Here is a 16535-nt window from a genome sequence, read left to right as displayed (position 1 = left end):
GCCTCCTCTTGGAGAGCAGCTCCAGGGCTCTCTGTGCTGTGGAGCACCAAAGCTTTTTCACTTTTCGCCCAGGGAAGAGGCGCCTCTCAACCAGGAACTTCCCATTGGATTCGCTCAGAATGACCACCTCTGCGTTGACCTGCCACTCCGGGTTTGCGTCGGGAGTGGTGGGGGCAGCGGGTGTGTTTTGGGGGAGTGGCGTTTCAGGGGGTTGTGTATTAGTGGCAGGTCTGGTGATAGTGGGTGTGTCAGGAGTGGTGGGGAGTGTGGGTGGATCAGTGGGTGCGTCAGGGGTTGGAGGTGTTGTGGGGTCAGTGCAGTGCAGTCTCTGTGCTCCAGTGATGTGTAGCTCCTCTCTTAGCTCCTCCAGCTGGCTCTGCAGGCTCCTCAGCTGGCTGTGCTGGGGTGTCCTGGTCAGCTCCTCCCTCGCTCTGCACAGCTCCGTCCTCAGGGTTTGGCTCTGCTCCTCCAGGTCTCTCACTGCTGCTCTCAGCTCATGGATCTCAGCCTTGTGCTGCATCTTTAGTCTGTGCATCTCATCCCGGAGCTGATCGCACAAGGAGGTCTGGGCCAGGGTGCTCAAGGTCTGCTCCCTGAACTCCGCAAACTCCAGCTCCAGCACTGATAGGCATTCCTTTAGTGTTTTAATGTTGCTGGAGAGTTTTGGGGAGACAGGGGGGCAGTCTGTGGGAGATGGGGCACTGTCTGGCTCCGTGTGGCTGGGGGCAGACTGCAGGGTGGCCGGCTCTGGCTCTTGTTTCTCTACCTCAGTCTGCTGCTTTGAGGTGTGGAAGCCGAGAGCTAATTGGTCCAGGCTGCTCTCGCTGCCCTGCACCATGATGGTCCCGTTGTGGTATACATTAAAAGTGAGCATCACACTGTCTGTGTCTTTCTCTACCAGCACTGAGATCTGCCTGCCTCTGCTAATGCCCCTCTTGTTGTTATTGGGGTATGTCTGGCACAGGGTTTTGTGAAAGGCGGTGTAGAACAGTAGATTGTTCTTGACCCTGTTTTCTCCTTCACCGGTGTAGTCTAGGATGAGGGTCTAAGGAGATGCTCTCATCACAGCTTGTTTGTAGTCCTTCTTAGCCTGTGCAGAGCGAATGTCTTCAGGGTATCGGATTTCAAAAGGCAGCTCTGCAGTCAGACTGCTGTTCGATAGATTTCTATCAGTCTCAGTGGCAGTTGGGCTCTCTCCTACTGTCACTCTATTCAAATCGGAGCTCTGCATTTTCATTGGCTGAGTCAACTACTGAGAATGCTTATTTATTTTATTAATACATATTTTTTTGTTTAATTATTTGTCTCTTACCTCCAATTCTTGTCTTCAGCTTTTCTTTTCTGACTTTTCTTCCTGAACTGTCTCTCTGCTTTCTTCTTTTTGTGTTTCTCTTAAAATTATTATTTTTTGAATACTTTTTCTTCTGAATTTCTATTCCATGTCTTCTGTGTATGTTTATAGTGCTATATATTCATTTGTAAATCACAAATTAAATCCGCTTATGTATAAAAACAAATGTTTTTTAGGAGCTCATATTCCTCTCTCTCTCTCTCTCTCTCTCTCTCAATTCATTTCATTTGTATTGTCAAAGCAATTGGACATACATACACATACATACATATACACTCACCTAAAGGATTATTAGGAACACCTGTTCAATTTCTCATTAATGCAATTATCTAATCAACCAATCACATGGCAGTTGCTTCAATGCATTTAGGGGTGTGGTCCTGGTCAAGACAATCTCCTGAACTCCAAACTGAATGTCTGAATGGGAATGAAAGGTGATTTAAGCAATTTTGAGCGTGGCATGGTTGTTGGTGCCAGACGGGCCGGTCTGAGTATTTCACAATCTGCTCAGTTACTGGGATTTTCACGCACAACCATTTCTAGGGTTTACAAAGAATGGTGTGAAAAGGGAAAAACATCCAGTATGCGGCAGTCCTGTGGGCGAAAATGCCTTGTTGATGCTAGAGGTCAGAGGAGAATGGGCCGACTGATTCAAGCTGATAGAAGAGCAACTTTGACTGAAATAACCACTCGTTACAAACAAGGTATGCAGCAAAGCATTTGTGAAGCCACAACATGTACAACCTTGAGGCGGATGGGCTACAACAGCAGAAGACCCCACCGGGTACCACTCATCTCCACTACAAATAGGAAAAAGAGGTGAGACATTCAGATGGTAGAGTCAGAATTTGGCGTAAACAGAATGAGAACATGGATCCATCATGTCTTGTTACCACTGTGCAGGCTGGTGGTGGTGGTGTAATGGTGTGGGGGATGTCTTCTTGGCACACTTTAGGCCCCTTAGTGCCAATTGGGCATCGTTTAAATGCTACGGCCTACCTGAGCATTGTTTCTGACCATGTCCATCCCTTTTTGACCACCATGTACCCATCCTCTGATGGCTACTTCCAGCAGGATAATGCACCATGTCACAAAGGTCGAATCATTTCAAATTGGTTTCTTGAACATGACAATGAGTTCACTGTACTAAACTGGCCCCCACAGTCACCAGATCTCAACCCAATAGAGCATCTTTGGGATGTGGTGGAACGGGAGCTTCGTGCCCTGGATGTGCATCCCACAAATCTCCATCAACTGCAAGATGCTATCCTATCAATATGGGCCAACATTTCTAAAGAATGCTTTCAGCACCTTGTTGAAGCAATGCCACGTAGAATTAAAGCAGTTCTGAAGGCGAAAGGGGGTCAAACACAGTATTAGAATGGTGTTCCTAATAATCCTTTAGGTGAGTTCATCGTAGCTCTTAATACTCTCTTTCTGTCTGGAGGAGATATAATTGAAGTATTGTACACGTACCCGGCTACTTTCAACACCCATTGCTGCACTGATATTTCTCCCTCCATTTTTCTTTATCCATTTTTTTTTTGCTGGCAGTTCCGTCAATACCCGCCAGCCTTTAAGAGACATCATGCAGCCAGGCATCTCGGCTTGCGGCCACACCATCCTGAACGCGTCCGATCTCGTAAGATCTCGGAAACTGAGTGGGGCAGGGCCTGGTCAGTACTTGGATGGGAGACCTCCTGGAAATACCAGGTGCTGCAAGCTTTTTACGTCTGCTGGGTAAGTTTATCGTAGCTCTTAATACTCTCTTTCTGTCTGGAGGAGATATAATTGAAGTATTGTACACGTACCCGGCTACTTTCAACACCCATTGCTGCACTGATATTTTTCCCTCCATTTTTCTTTTTCTTTATTATTTTTTCTGGAAGTTCCGTCAATATCCGCCAGCCTTTAAGAGACATCATGCAACCAGGCCTCTCGGCTTGCGGACACACAGTCCTGAACGAGCCCGATCTCGGAAGATCTCGGAAACTAAACGGGGCAGGACCTGGTCAGTACTTGGATGGGAGATCTTCTGGAAATACCAGGTGCTGCCAACTTTTTACGTCTCCTGGGAAACTTCATCGTAGCTCTTAATACTCTCTTTCTGTCTGGAGAATATATAATTGAAGAATTGTACAGGTACCCGGCTACTTTCAAAACCCTTTGCTGCACTGGTATTTTTCCCTCTATTTTTCTTTTTTTTTTTTTGCTGGCAGTTCCGTTGATACCCGCCAGCCTTTAAGAGACATCATGCAGCCAGGCCTCTTGGCTTGAGGCCACACCGTCCTGAAGACGCAACATCTCGTCAGATCTCGGAAGAAAAACTGGGCAGGGCCTGGTCAGTAATTGGATGGGTGACCTCCTGGAAATACCAGGTGCTGCAAGCTTTTTACATCTCCTGGGTAACTTCAGCGTAGCTCTTAATACTCTCATTCAGTCTGGAGGAGATATAATTGAAGAATTGTACATGTACCCGGCTACTTTCAACACCCTGTCCTGCACTGATATTTTTCCCTCCATTTTTCTATTTATTTATTTTTTATTTTTTGCTGGAAGTTCCGTCAATACCCGCCAGCCTTTAAGAGACATCATGCAGCCAGGCCTCTTGGCTTGCGGCCACACCGTCCTGAACACGCCCGATCTCGTCAGATCTCGGAAGCTAAACGGGGCAGGGCCTGGTCAGTACTTGGATGGGAGACCACCTGGAAATACCTGGTGCTGCAAGCTTTTTACGTCTCCTGGGAAACTTCATCGTAGCTCTTAATACTCTCCATCTGTCTGGAGGAGATATAATTGAAGAATTGTACACGTACCCGGCTACTTTCAACAGCCTTTGCTGCACTGATATTTTTCCCTCCATTTTCCATTTTTTTTTTTTTTTTTTTTTTGCTGGAAGTTCCGTCAATACCCGCCAGCCTTTAAGAGACATCATGCAGCCAGGCCTCTTGGCTTGCGGCCACACCGTCCTGAACGCGCCCGATCTCATCAGATCTCGGAAGCTAACGGGGCAGGGCCTGGTCAGTACTTGGATGGGTGACCTCCTGGAAATACCAGGTGCTGCAAGCTTTTTACGTCTCCTGGGTAACTTCATCATAGCTCTTAATACTCTCTTTCAGTCTGTAGGAGATATAATTGAAGAATTGTACACGTACCCTTGCTACCTTCAACACGCTATGCTGCACTGATATTTTTCCCTCCATTTTTCTTATTTCTTTTGTTTTTTGCTGGAAGTTCCATCAATATCCTCCAGCCTTTAAGAGACATCATGCAGCCAGGCCTCTTGGCTTGAGGCCACACCGTCCTGAAGACGCAAGATCTCGTCAGATCTCGGAAGAAAAACTGGGCAGGGCCTGGTCAGTAATTGGATGGGTGACCTCCTGGAAATACCAGGTGCTGAAAGCTTTTTACATCTCCTGGGTAACTTCAGCGTAGCTCTTAATACTCTCATTCAGTCTGGAGGAGATATAATTGAAGAATTGTACATGTACCCGGCTACTTTCAACACCCTGTCCTGCACTGATATTTTTCCCTCCATTTTTCTATTTATTTATTTTTTATTTATTGCTGGAAGTTCCGTCAATACCCGCCAGCCTTTAAGAGACATCATGCAGCCCGGCCTCTTGGCTTGCGGCCACACCGTCCTGAACACGCCCGATCTCGTCAGATCTCGGAAGCTAAACGGGGCAGGGCCTCGTCAGTACTTGGATGGGAGACCTCCTGGAAATACCTGGTGCTGCAAGCTTTTTACGTCTCCTGGGAAACTTCATCGTAGCTCTTAATACTCTCTATCTGTCTGGAGGAGATATAATTGAAGAATTGTACACGTACCCGGCTACTTTCAACAGCCTTTGCTGCACTGATATTTTCCCGTCCATTTTTCTTTTTTTTTTTTTTTTTTTTTTGCTGGAAGTTCCGTCAATACCCGCCAGCCTTTAAGAGACATCATGCAGCCAGGCTTCTTGGCTTGCGGCCACACCGTCCTCAACGCGCCCGATCTCATCAGATCTCGGAAGCTAACGGGTCAGGGCCTGGTCAGTACTTGGATAGGTGACCTCCTGGAAATACCAGGTGCTGAAAGCTTTTTACATCTCCTGGGTAACTTCAGCGTAGCTCTTAATACTCTCATTCAGTCTGGAGGAGATATAATTGAAGAATTGTACATGTACCCGGCTACTTTCAACACCCTGTCCTGCACTGATATTTTTCCCTCCATTTTTCTATTTATTTATTTTTTATTTTTTGCTGGAAGTTCCGTCAATACCCGCCAGCCTTTAAGAGACATCATGCAGCCCGGCCTCTTGGCTTGCGGCCACACCGTCCTGAACACGCCCGATCTCGTCAGATCTCGGAAGCTAAACGGGGCAGGGCCTCGTCAGTACTTGGATGGGAGACCTCCTGGAAATACCTGGTGCTGCAAGCTTTTTACGTCTCCTGGGAAACTTCATCGTAGCTCTTAATACTCTCTATCTGTCTGGAGGAGATATAATTGAAGAATTGTACACGTACCCGGCTACTTTCAACAGCCTTTGCTGCACTGATATTTTTCCGTCCATTTTTCTTTTTTTTTTTTTTTTTTTTTGCTGGAAGTTCCGTCAATACCCGCCAGCCTTTAAGAGACATCATGCAGCCAGGCTTCTTGGCTTGCGGCCACACCGTCCTGAACGCGCCCGATTTCATCAGATCTCGGAAGCTAACGGGGCAGGGCCTGGTCAGTACTTGGATGGGTGACCTCCTGGAAATACCAGGTGCTGAAAGCTTTTTACGTCTCCTGGGTAACTTCACCATAGCTCTTAATACTCTCTTTCAGTCTGTAGGAGATATTATTGAAGAATTGTACACGTACCCGGCTACTTTCAAAACCCTTTGCTGCACTGATATTTTTCCCTCCATTTTTCTTTTTTCATTTTTTTTTGCTGGAAGTTCCGTCAATACCCGCCAGCCTTAAAGAGACATCATGCAGCCGGGCCTCTCGGCTTTCGGCCACACCGTCCTGAACGCGCATGATATCGTCAGATCTCGGAAGCTAAACGGGGCAGGACCTGGTCAGTACTTGAATGTGAGACCTCCTGGAAATACCAGGTGCTGCAAGCTTTTACGTCTCCTGGGTAACTTTATCGTAGCTCTTAATACTCTCTTTCAGTCTGCAGGAGATATAATTGAAGAATTGTACACGTACCCGGCTACTTTCAACACCCTTTCCTGCACTGATATTTTTCCCTCCATTTTTCTATTTTTTTTTTTTTTTTTTTGCTGGAAGTTCCGTCAATACCCGCCAACCTTTAAGAGACATCATGCAGCCAGGCCTTTCGGCTTGTGGCCACACCGTCCTGAATGCGCCCGATCTCGTCAGATCTCGGAAGCTAAACGGGGCAGGGCCTGGTCAGTACTTGGATGGGAGACCTCCTAGAAATACCAGGTGCTGCAAGCTTTTTACGTCTCCTGGGTAACTTCATCGTAGCTCTTAATACTCTCTATCTGTCTGGAAGAGATATAATTGAAGTATTGTACACGTACCCAGCTACTGCCAACACCATTTGCTGCACTGATATTTTTCCATCCATTTTTCTTTTTTTTTTTTTTTTTTGCTGGAAGTTCCGTCAATACCCGCCAACCTTTAAGAGACATCATGCAGCCAGGTCTCTCGGCTTGCGGCCACACCGTCCTGAATGCGCCCGATCTCGTCAGATCTCGGAAGCTAAACGGGGCAGGGCCTGGTCAGTACTTGGATGGGAGACCTCCTAGAAATACCAGGTGCTGCAAGCTTTTTACGTGTCCTGGGTAACTTCATCGTAGCTCTTAATTCTCTCTTTCTGTCTCCAGGAGATATAATTGAAGAATTGTACACGTACCCAGCTACTGTCAACACCCTTTGCTGCACTGATATTTTTCCATCCATTTTTCTTTTTTTTTTTCGCTGGCAGTTCCGTCAATACCCGCCAGCCTTTAAGAGACATCATGCAGCCAGGCATCTTGGCTTGCGGCCACACCATCCTGAACGCGCCCGATCTCGTCAGATCTCGGAAGCTAAACGGGGCAGGGCCTGGTCAGTACTTGGATGGGAGACCTCCTAGAAATACCAGGTGCTGCAAGCTTTTTACGTGTCCTGGGTAACTTCATCGTAGCTCTTAATTCTCTCTTTCTGTCTCCAGGAGATATAATTGAAGAATTGTACACGTACCCAGCTACTGTCAACACCCTTTGCTGCACTAATATTTTTCCATCCATTTTTCTTTTTTTTTTTCGCTGGCAGTTCCGTCAATACCCGCCAGCCTTTAAGAGACATCATGCAGCCAGGCATCTCGGCTTGCGGCCACACCATCCTGAACTCACCCGATCTCGTCAGATCTTGGAAGCTAAACGGGGCAGGACCTGGTCGGTACATGAATGTGAGACCTCCTGGAAATACCTGGTGCTGCAAGCTTTTACGTCTCCTGGGTAACTTTATCGTAGCTCTTAATACTCTCTATCTGTCTGGAGGAGATATAATTGAAGTATTGTACACGTACCCGGCTACTTTCAACACCCTTTCCTGCACTGATATTTTTCCCTCCATTTTCCTTTTTTTTTTGTTTTTTTTTTGCTGGAAGTTCCGTCAATACCCGCCAGCCTTTAAGAGACATCATGCAGCCAGGCCTCTTGGCTTGCGGCCACACCGTCCTGAACGCGCCCGATCTCGTCAGATCTCGGAAGGTAAAAGGGGCAGGGTCTGGTCAGTACTTGGTTGGGTGACCTCCTGGAAATACCTGGTGCTGCAAGCTTTTTACGTCTCCTGGGTAACTTCATCGTAGCTCTTAATACTCTCTTTCAGTCTGGAGGAGATATAAATGAAGTATTGTACACGTACCCGGCTACTTTCAACACCCTTTCCTGCACTGATATTTTTCCCTCCATTTTCCTTTTTTTTTTGTTTTTTTTTTGCTGGAAGTTCCGTCAATACCCGCCAGCCTTTAAGAGACATCATGCAGCCAGGCCTCTTGGCTTGCGGCCACACCGTCCTGAACGCACCTGATCTCGTCAGGTCTCGGAAGGTAAAAGGGGCAGGGCCTGGTCAGTACTTGGATGGGTGACCTCCTGGAAATACCTGGTGCTGCAAGCTTTTTAGTCTCCTGAGTAACTTCATTGTAGCTCTTAGTACTCTCTTTCTGTCTGGAGGTGTTATAATTGAGGATTTGTACACGTACCCGGCTACTTTCAACACCATTTGCAGCACTGGTATTTTTCCCTCCATTTTTCTTTTTTTTGCTGGACGTTCCGTCAATACCCGCCAGCCTTTAAGAGACATCATGCAGCCAGGCTTTTTGGCTTGCGGCCACACCGTCCTGAACACGCCCGATCTTGTCAGATCTAGGAAGCAAAACGTGGCAGGACCTGGTCAGTATTTGGATTGGTGACCTCCTGGAAAAACTAGGTACTGCAAGCTTTTTACGTCTCCTGGGTAACTTCATCGTAGCTCTTAATACTCTCTTTCTGTCAGGAGAAGATACAATTGAAGAAATGTACACGTACCCGGCAACTTTCAACACCCTTTGCTGCACTGATATTTTTCCCTCCAGTTTTCTTTTTTCTTTTTTTTTTTGCTGGAAGGTCCGTCAAAACCCGCCCGCCTTTAAGAGACATCATGCTGCCAGGCCTCTCGGCTTGCGGCCACGCCGTCCTGAACGCGACCGATCTCATCAGATCTCGGAAGCTAAACAGGGCAGGGCCTGGTCGGTACTTGGATGGGTGACCTCCTGGAAATACCAGGTGCTGCAAGCTTTATACGTCTCCTGGGTAACATCATCGTAGATCTTAATACTCTTTCTGTCTGGAGGAGATATAATTGAAGAAATGAACACGTACCCGGCTACTTTCAACACCCTTTCCTGCACTGTTATTTTTCCCTCCATTTTTTTATTTTTTTATTTTTTATTTTTTGCTGGAAATTCCGTCAATACCCGCCAGCCTTTAAGAGACATCATGCAGCCAGGCATCTCGGCTTGCGGCCACACCGTCCTGAACGTGCCCGATCTCGTCAGACCTTGGAAACTAAACGGGCCAGGGCCTGGTTAGTACTTGGATGGGTGACCTCCAGGAAATACCAGGTGATGCAAGCTTTTTACGTCTCCTGGGTAACTTCATCGTAGCTCTTAATACTCTTTATCTGTCTGGAGGAGATATAATTGAAGTATTGTACACTTTGTCTTAGGGACAGTCTGGCTAGCAGTGACTGAGTTGTTGACAGACGACAAGCAACGGAATGTACGTGCTCTGTGATGTCATAGCAGTCAGCTGAGAGAGGCTCGTGATGTCATCGCTGAGCTGTCTGTCTGTCTGTCTGTCTCTCTCTCTCTTTCTCTCTCTCTCTCTCTCTCTCTCTTCCTCTCAATTCAATTCATTTGTATTGTCAAAGCAATTGGACATAGATACATACATATATATATATATATATATATATACATACATACATACATCCATACATGCTAGAAAGTCATTACTATGTTATCTTAAAGGCTAACTAAGCAGAACATATATCATTATAGAACAGAGTTCATAGGTCAACACATGGTTTTAGGGAACAGGCACGTAGGTCATACCGTTTGACAATGTCTCCAAGGTTCTCATCGTAAATAACAAACAGAAATCAAACTATCTTCTGGGCTGACCTTCTAGCTTGACCGTATCTTTCTTAAGTATACAAGAGAGAAAAACAGGTGTAAGAAAATAATTTCTAATTTTCCTTCTACACATATATACATACATACATACATATGTAGCGTTATGTTGGGTGTATTTGGATAAGAGCATTTGGGCTCTGAGCTGAAGCACTGATCTAAAGAAGACCTCTCCCCCCCCAAAGTTATCAGATTTCCTTAGCTCATCAGCTTGGAACTGGTTTGCATCAAAGTGACAGTTTTGGGGAGGATGGCACCGAGAAGAGGCCAAATAGTTTGGAATTCTGCTATGAGATGTCTGGAGAAAGGGGCCTGTAGGTGATAAAAACTCTTTGAAGTGGATGAGAGCTGAAATCCCGACATAGAGCTACGAACCCAGGCCAACCGTCATTTCCAAAAGATGGCATGGATTGACATCAGTCATAAATAAAGCCTCCCTCCAATAGGACACTGGGGGCTGAAACTGAAATCCAATCTCAAGAACTCAGGGACCAATCACCTACTGATCTGACAGACTATAAGGAACAGCGGACAGTCTTTCTCTCTCTCTCTCTCTCACCTGAACCAGAAACTCACTGCCACAGCTCAACCTGTAGCTCTGTTGCCAGAACCGGAATCAGAAACCAACCAAGTCTTTGCCGGCAACAGAAGAGTTAAACTGGGAGAAGGAGATTGAGCCGTACGAAGAATACTTTTAAAGGACTTTATTAAATAAATAACTTCACAGACCCACCTGATCAGTGGAGTTTTACAGCTGGACAATTGACTAAGTCGACTGAATACGAAAGTGTCAGTCACTTAAATAGCTATTTGAGTCTTAAGAAACTTGACCCTTGGAACAAACAGGGCCCTGCTTTCCTCAAAGACTTCGTCTTCAAGTAACTACGGTGGAACCATGCTTACAAAGAAGATTTTGTGCACAACCTTGGAGCCTTCAAACCAATGGAAAATCTGTTTGGAAAAGACTCTACATTCGCGAAACCCCAACTTCCAGGTGCATCGACTGAGTGGAAGTTCTTGGACAAAGCCGAACCGGACTGCCTTTGTTCCAAACCACACGGACCTCGTGCCGTGTGCTGTTATCTGAGCCCGAAGCCAGACAGGCCTCTCTGCGACGAAGTTCACATAAGTTTAACAGTTTGGAGTTTGTGATTCATGACATTTGAGAAATCAATTAGAAATGTTAATCTGTGATTCATAACTCTAGAATGTGTAATATCATTTAGTTTTCTTAAATATAAATGTGAGTTGCATTAAACTGTTTTGTTGATAATTTTAGAAATAAAATCTGTCAACGCCGAGAAATATCTTCTCATTCCTGTTTAACTGTTTAGTCTGAAATTGACACAAGTTAATAGACATTAGATTATTGGTGGCCCTGCCTATCCTTAATCATTGAATAATAATCAGTTAAGGGAAATTGTGGTAACAAATAGGATCTTTCTCGGCGCCTAAACGTAAATGAGACTGATATATATATAACGAGAAGTTACCTGACATAAATACTAACCTGCGTAGTTATTTAATGTCTGACTAACAATACTAACGAGAGACTCACCTTCGTCTTACTAACCGGTATTGTAGTCAATGTGTTTATAACCTTTTTTGTTTAACGATTTGTTAAACGGAATGTACGTGCTCTGTGATGTCATAGCAGTAAGCTGAGAGAGGCTCGTCATGTCATCGCTGAGCTGGCTGGCTGGCTCTCTGTGTGTGTGTGTGTGTGTGTGTGTGTGTCTCTCTGTCTGTCTGTCTGTCTGTCTCTCTCTCTCTCTTACTCTCTCTCTCTCCCTCTCAATTCAATTCATTTGTATTGTCAAAGCAATTGGACATGCATACATACATACATACATATATATGGAAAATAAACAATATGTGTACATCTCTTTCTGCATTAGTGGTGCCCTCACAGATGTGCAAGTTACATGACAGACAGACAGACAGACACACACACACTTTCACACACAGACAGACAGACACAGACACACACAGACACACACACACATACTTTGACAGACAGACAGACAGACACACACATATTATGGGTCTTTGTTGGGTAGTGAAATGGGTAGCATCAGTCGCAGTGTGGGTAATGTCAGGGAGCCAATCATAGTCCCCGTTATTTGCATATCGCAAAGCATTCTGGGAAAAGCAACTAAACACGTTTAGTCATGTATTTGTCCATAGTTTACACATGAGATGAAAGAGACAGTATGACGTATTGAGCACCTGGGATTCCTCATGTGTATGTGAGGGGCAGAGGAACCGGATCCCAAGTGTGCGTCCCAGGTGCTATAGGTTTCAAAGCATGCAGGGGAATAGGCACCCACCCTGACACTTATAGAAGACTGGATAGGGAGATATAAATAGCAATGGGGAGACTCTTGTACTTGGTGTGGCTCTATCCATATAGTGGGGCCAGCAGGTGCAGCAATAGAAGCTCAGCCTGGGGAGACTGGATTTAGCATTTCCTCTCCATTTTGATAACTATCCATAATCATTTCTGCAAAATACTTCTATGATACCTATGTATGTTTTTTACTTGTACTATATTATACTATCAAGTATCAGTGTACACATACAATGTGACCTGTTACATTAATACAGAGGCCAGATCTCTAATAGCCACTGTCCCCTGATATTACACTTTTTTACAATCACTTTGGCACTCATTTCAGAACCTTGATGTCATTTTTCAAAACTCTAGACACTAAACTCACACCCGATGATCAAAATGCACATTTTTCAAAACTCTAACACTTTTTTACAATTGCTTGGATACAATACACATCAACCTCAGATCATTTGTTCATTGAACTAAAATGACACAACTTAACATCAAAGTATTACCATTTCAAAATGCAATTCACACATTACATCTGAGATCACTGTCTATTCATTTCATTACAAAGATCTAACTATCAATTGATACAGCTGCTCAAAATGATAAGTGACTGTTGCATTACTCTTAATGCATAATTTTATGGAAACTGACAAACAATATTCCATGTTTCGATCATGAAAGTTTCAGGATAATGAGATCCATTGACATCAATAAACGAGGAGCATGAACCAGTTGGACTACATTATCTATGGATGTAATATTTCATCATCATTCATCATCATGTAGCACTTTTCCACACCATGTTTGCAGTGTGGAAGGAAAGTTAGAAATTTTTTCTCTAATACCTGTTTTTCTCTCTTGTATACTTAAGAAAGATAAGGTCAAGCTAGAAGGTCAGGCCAGAAGGTAGTTTGATTTCTGCTTGTTATTTACGATGAGAATCTTGGAGACAATGTCAAACAGTATGATTGAAGTGCCTGCTCCCTAATCCATGTGTTGATCTATGAACTCTGTCCTATAATGATATAAATTCTGCTTAGCTAACTTTTAAGATAACATAGTAATGACTTTCTGATTATAACCAGCTCTTTGATTTTTGTGTATAAAAGCTCTGACTGTTAAAATGAAGGCAGAGCGACTTTGGGATCTACTTGAGTCACTGTTCCTCTCCACGCTGCGTGTATTAAAGGCATTGCAACTAACGCTCCAACCTGGTTGAAGATGATTGTTCTTCCACATCAGATTTGACATTACTGTATGTATGCAGGCCCTTGTAATTGCTTTTCCAATACTGCCAACTGGTTATTGATGATTGATTTCACATTGTGGTACGAGTATCGAGTGAAATGAGTGCTATCCACCCCAGCAACACAGTGATAACATGGAGCCGGCAAGTCATCCAGGTCACAATAGAGGTCAAGCAGTGGGAGGAGGAAGACGTGGTGGTCAAAGGAATGGAAGGGGACATGCACCCCTTCTGAGAGGTGGTCGTGGGCCTCGTCATAGAGGAGGGCTTAGGCCTCACCAGAGAGGCAGCCATGGGCCTCATTTGAGAGGTGTTGGGGGAACGTGGTAGAGGACAAGGCCACGGACCAGACAGCGGCAGCAACAGCAAATAGTGTCCAGTGAAATCCGAGAAATAGTTGTAGAGCATGTTGTAAATCATGGCATGACCATGACTGAGGCAGCTACAATGATTCAATCAAACCTCAGAATCAACTCAGGATCAACTGTGGCCTCAATCATCAGAAATTTCCGTACTGAGAAGCGGCAAGTCTTCAGCATGCACTAAACATTAGGCTACTCTCAATTGTCAAATGACTGTATACTGCATACCAATGTGTAGCACAGAGTATAGTGTGCCTTTTGAAAGAAATGCAGACAGAGTGAAGCAGCTGATGACTGAGTATGTTCAGGTATGTTCAGTTTCAAGATGCCTCTTGTGAAAAATGGTTGTGAGAACCTGAACCTGAACACAGGGCTGATGGAAATTCAGAAGTACAGTAATCAATCCTTTGTTTTACACTAAGCCAGGTGAGGAACACTGCAGTTGACATTTTACTGTAGTTTTGTTCTTTTTTGTAGCTAATTATTGTTGCATGGCTTCAAAGAAACCTATGGTGTGATTTGATTGTATTGCATCAATACATTTCAGATTTTGTTCAATGATTCCACTGTGTCTGTAGTATTCTCTCTACTAGTCCTTTTACAGTGATGTATTTATGTGTAGTACCATAATGAAACATGTATCACATATTTTGTACTACAATATTTAATGATTGTACGAACAACTACACAGTGAAACTATCGGTATCTTCTGTGTGGGTGATCTAAATAAATGTTACTATGGTATTTCATGATAAATGAATTATTTGAACCAACAAGTCTGCAAGTGCAAGGTTTCTTTAAAGATATGAATGCACAATGCAATGTTTTGAACATTGGACAGCCTGTGTTACAAGTGATGACCGTTTTGAGTTTTGTGTCTAGAGTTTTGAAAAATGACATCAAGGTTCTGAAATTAGTGACAAAGTGATTGTAAAAAACTGTATATTCATCCTATTTAATGTGCTCTTTTAAAATGTACTTTTCTTTTTTATGTTGCCATTTCTGTTCTACCAATGTTTCAGTTGTTAGCCAAAGATTGACAGAGTACATCTCATACACACAGGCCAGACAGCAAGGATTTCTTTTTGAAATTCAATTACAAATGCTGCATGAACTCATCAATACGATTAGAGCTCCTGAAAGCAATATAACTAACTCACTCTACAGCATCTCATTAGCAGTGAAAAGAAACCAAGAAAGTTGGGACAGTCGACTGTTTACCACTATGTAACATCACCTTTTCTTTTAATAACACTTATTAAGCACTTGGGCACTGAAGACACCACTTGGTTAAGTTTAGCAAGTGGGATTTCCCCCCATTCATCCATTATGCATTTCCTCAGCTGCGCAACTGCACAGGGCCTTCGTTGTCTTAATTTGCACTTCATAGTGCGCCACACATTCTCAATTCGGAGACAGGTCAGGACTGCAGGCAGGCCATGCTAGCACCCGCACTCTCTGCCTACGCAACCATGCGCTTGTAATCTGGGCAGAATGTGGTTTGGCGTTATCCTGCTGAAAAATGCAGGGATGTCCCTGGAAAAGACGATGTCTGGATGGCAGCATATGTTGCTCCAAAATGTGTACATCTCTTTCTGCAAAAATGGTGCCCTCACAGATGTGCGAGTTACATGACAGACAGACACTCATACACACTGTCACACCCACACACACACACACACTTTCACAGACAGACACACGCACACACACTCACTTTCACACAGAGACAGACACACAAACACAGAGACAGACACACACACACTCACTTTCACACAGAGACACACAAACACATACACTTTCACACAGACACACACACACATACATACATACATACATACATATATAAGGAAAAGAAACAATACATTTAAAAATCACAAAAAGATGTAATAAAGTACAGAAAATCTAAATGTAATAAAATGTGATCTTTAATACACACAAATATGTATGGCTGGTCGGATGCGTCTTGGACTCGGGTTCCTCTTCATTACGTATAATGCTTTTGCCTTTTGCTATAGCTTTCCGTGGAGGGGATCGTGGGTGAGTTTGTACCATTCTTGGGAGGCTCTGCCTTGTTGGGGCGGAGCTGTGATCCAGGTGAACAGCAGATCGGACATAGGTGGGCATGTGGGCGGAGGAGGAAGGCCGGTCAAGCAAATAAGCTAGCTAAGGTACGCAGCAGCAGCAAGCAGCCCCACCATCCAGTCAGCCAGCCAGTCTGGCTGGCAGTGACTGAGTGGTTGACAGACGGCAAGCAACGGAATGTACGTGCTCTGTGATGTCATAGGAGTCACCTGAGAGAGATGTTTGTGATGTCATCGCTGAGCTGGCTGGCTCTGTGTGTCTTGCTGGCTGTGTGTGTGTGTGTGTGAGAGAGAGAGAGACTTTTTGACTTTTATCAGACTTCATTGCCTGTTTGCAACATGCAATAATTCATACAAAAGAAAATAAATAAATAAATAAAAAATAGTGTTCCCCTTTGTTTGTCTCCCCCCAACAAGCATTAACTCCGCCACTGATCTGTACACTTTTAAAGAAAGCAACCCAATACACACAACAAAACAACCATCAAATACTAAAC

At 44.3% G+C, this 16535-nt stretch overlaps 9 non-coding genes and 11 pseudogenes across 9 annotated transcripts; all 20 read left to right on the top strand.

The window, feature by feature from the left end:
- Positions 1–2957: 2957 nt before the first annotated feature.
- LOC136734324 (uncharacterized) lies at positions 2958–3076 on the top strand (annotated as a pseudogene).
- Positions 3077–3622: 546 nt separating this feature from the next.
- Positions 3623–3741, top strand: LOC136733942 (uncharacterized; annotated as a pseudogene).
- A 221-nt stretch (positions 3742–3962) lies between these two features.
- On the top strand, positions 3963–4081 carry LOC136734010 (5S ribosomal RNA). Its single transcript, XR_010810390.1, has one exon. It is a non-coding gene; the product is annotated as a 5S ribosomal RNA (ribosomal RNA).
- A 221-nt stretch (positions 4082–4302) lies between these two features.
- LOC136733989 (5S ribosomal RNA) lies at positions 4303–4420 on the top strand. The gene has a single exon (XR_010810369.1). It is a non-coding gene; the product is annotated as a 5S ribosomal RNA (ribosomal RNA).
- A 217-nt stretch (positions 4421–4637) lies between these two features.
- Positions 4638–4756, top strand: LOC136733926 (uncharacterized; annotated as a pseudogene).
- Positions 4757–4977: 221 nt separating this feature from the next.
- On the top strand, positions 4978–5096 carry LOC136734058 (5S ribosomal RNA). The gene has a single exon (XR_010810437.1). It is a non-coding gene; the product is annotated as a 5S ribosomal RNA (ribosomal RNA).
- Positions 5097–5316: 220 nt separating this feature from the next.
- LOC136734386 (uncharacterized) lies at positions 5317–5434 on the top strand (annotated as a pseudogene).
- A 221-nt stretch (positions 5435–5655) lies between these two features.
- LOC136734057 (5S ribosomal RNA) lies at positions 5656–5774 on the top strand. The gene has a single exon (XR_010810436.1). It is a non-coding gene; the product is annotated as a 5S ribosomal RNA (ribosomal RNA).
- Positions 5775–5993: 219 nt separating this feature from the next.
- LOC136734255 (uncharacterized) lies at positions 5994–6111 on the top strand (annotated as a pseudogene).
- A 215-nt stretch (positions 6112–6326) lies between these two features.
- On the top strand, positions 6327–6445 carry LOC136733953 (uncharacterized; annotated as a pseudogene).
- Positions 6446–6663: 218 nt separating this feature from the next.
- LOC136734403 (5S ribosomal RNA) lies at positions 6664–6782 on the top strand. The gene has a single exon (XR_010810494.1). It is a non-coding gene; the product is annotated as a 5S ribosomal RNA (ribosomal RNA).
- A 216-nt stretch (positions 6783–6998) lies between these two features.
- On the top strand, positions 6999–7117 carry LOC136734102 (5S ribosomal RNA). The gene has a single exon (XR_010810466.1). It is a non-coding gene; the product is annotated as a 5S ribosomal RNA (ribosomal RNA).
- Positions 7118–7327: 210 nt separating this feature from the next.
- LOC136734114 (5S ribosomal RNA) lies at positions 7328–7446 on the top strand. Its single transcript, XR_010810467.1, has one exon. It is a non-coding gene; the product is annotated as a 5S ribosomal RNA (ribosomal RNA).
- Positions 7447–7656: 210 nt separating this feature from the next.
- LOC136734420 (uncharacterized) lies at positions 7657–7775 on the top strand (annotated as a pseudogene).
- A 218-nt stretch (positions 7776–7993) lies between these two features.
- Positions 7994–8112, top strand: LOC136734180 (uncharacterized; annotated as a pseudogene).
- Positions 8113–8331: 219 nt separating this feature from the next.
- LOC136734127 (uncharacterized) lies at positions 8332–8450 on the top strand (annotated as a pseudogene).
- A 205-nt stretch (positions 8451–8655) lies between these two features.
- On the top strand, positions 8656–8774 carry LOC136733939 (uncharacterized; annotated as a pseudogene).
- A 216-nt stretch (positions 8775–8990) lies between these two features.
- On the top strand, positions 8991–9109 carry LOC136734025 (5S ribosomal RNA). Its single transcript, XR_010810404.1, has one exon. It is a non-coding gene; the product is annotated as a 5S ribosomal RNA (ribosomal RNA).
- Positions 9110–9328: 219 nt separating this feature from the next.
- Positions 9329–9447, top strand: LOC136734232 (uncharacterized; annotated as a pseudogene).
- A 6475-nt stretch (positions 9448–15922) lies between these two features.
- Positions 15923–16037, top strand: LOC136733984 (U5 spliceosomal RNA). The gene has a single exon (XR_010810364.1). It is a non-coding gene; the product is annotated as a U5 spliceosomal RNA (small nuclear RNA).
- Positions 16038–16535: the final 498 nt, after the last annotated feature.

This window comes from Amia ocellicauda, unplaced genomic scaffold (genome assembly GCF_036373705.1).
Source record: "Amia ocellicauda isolate fAmiCal2 unplaced genomic scaffold, fAmiCal2.hap1 HAP1_SCAFFOLD_38, whole genome shotgun sequence".
NCBI classification, from domain to species: Eukaryota; Metazoa; Chordata; class Actinopteri; order Amiiformes; family Amiidae; genus Amia; species Amia ocellicauda.
The sequence above is the reverse complement of the archived record's forward strand: the minus strand, read 5'-3'. Positions and strand labels throughout refer to the sequence as shown.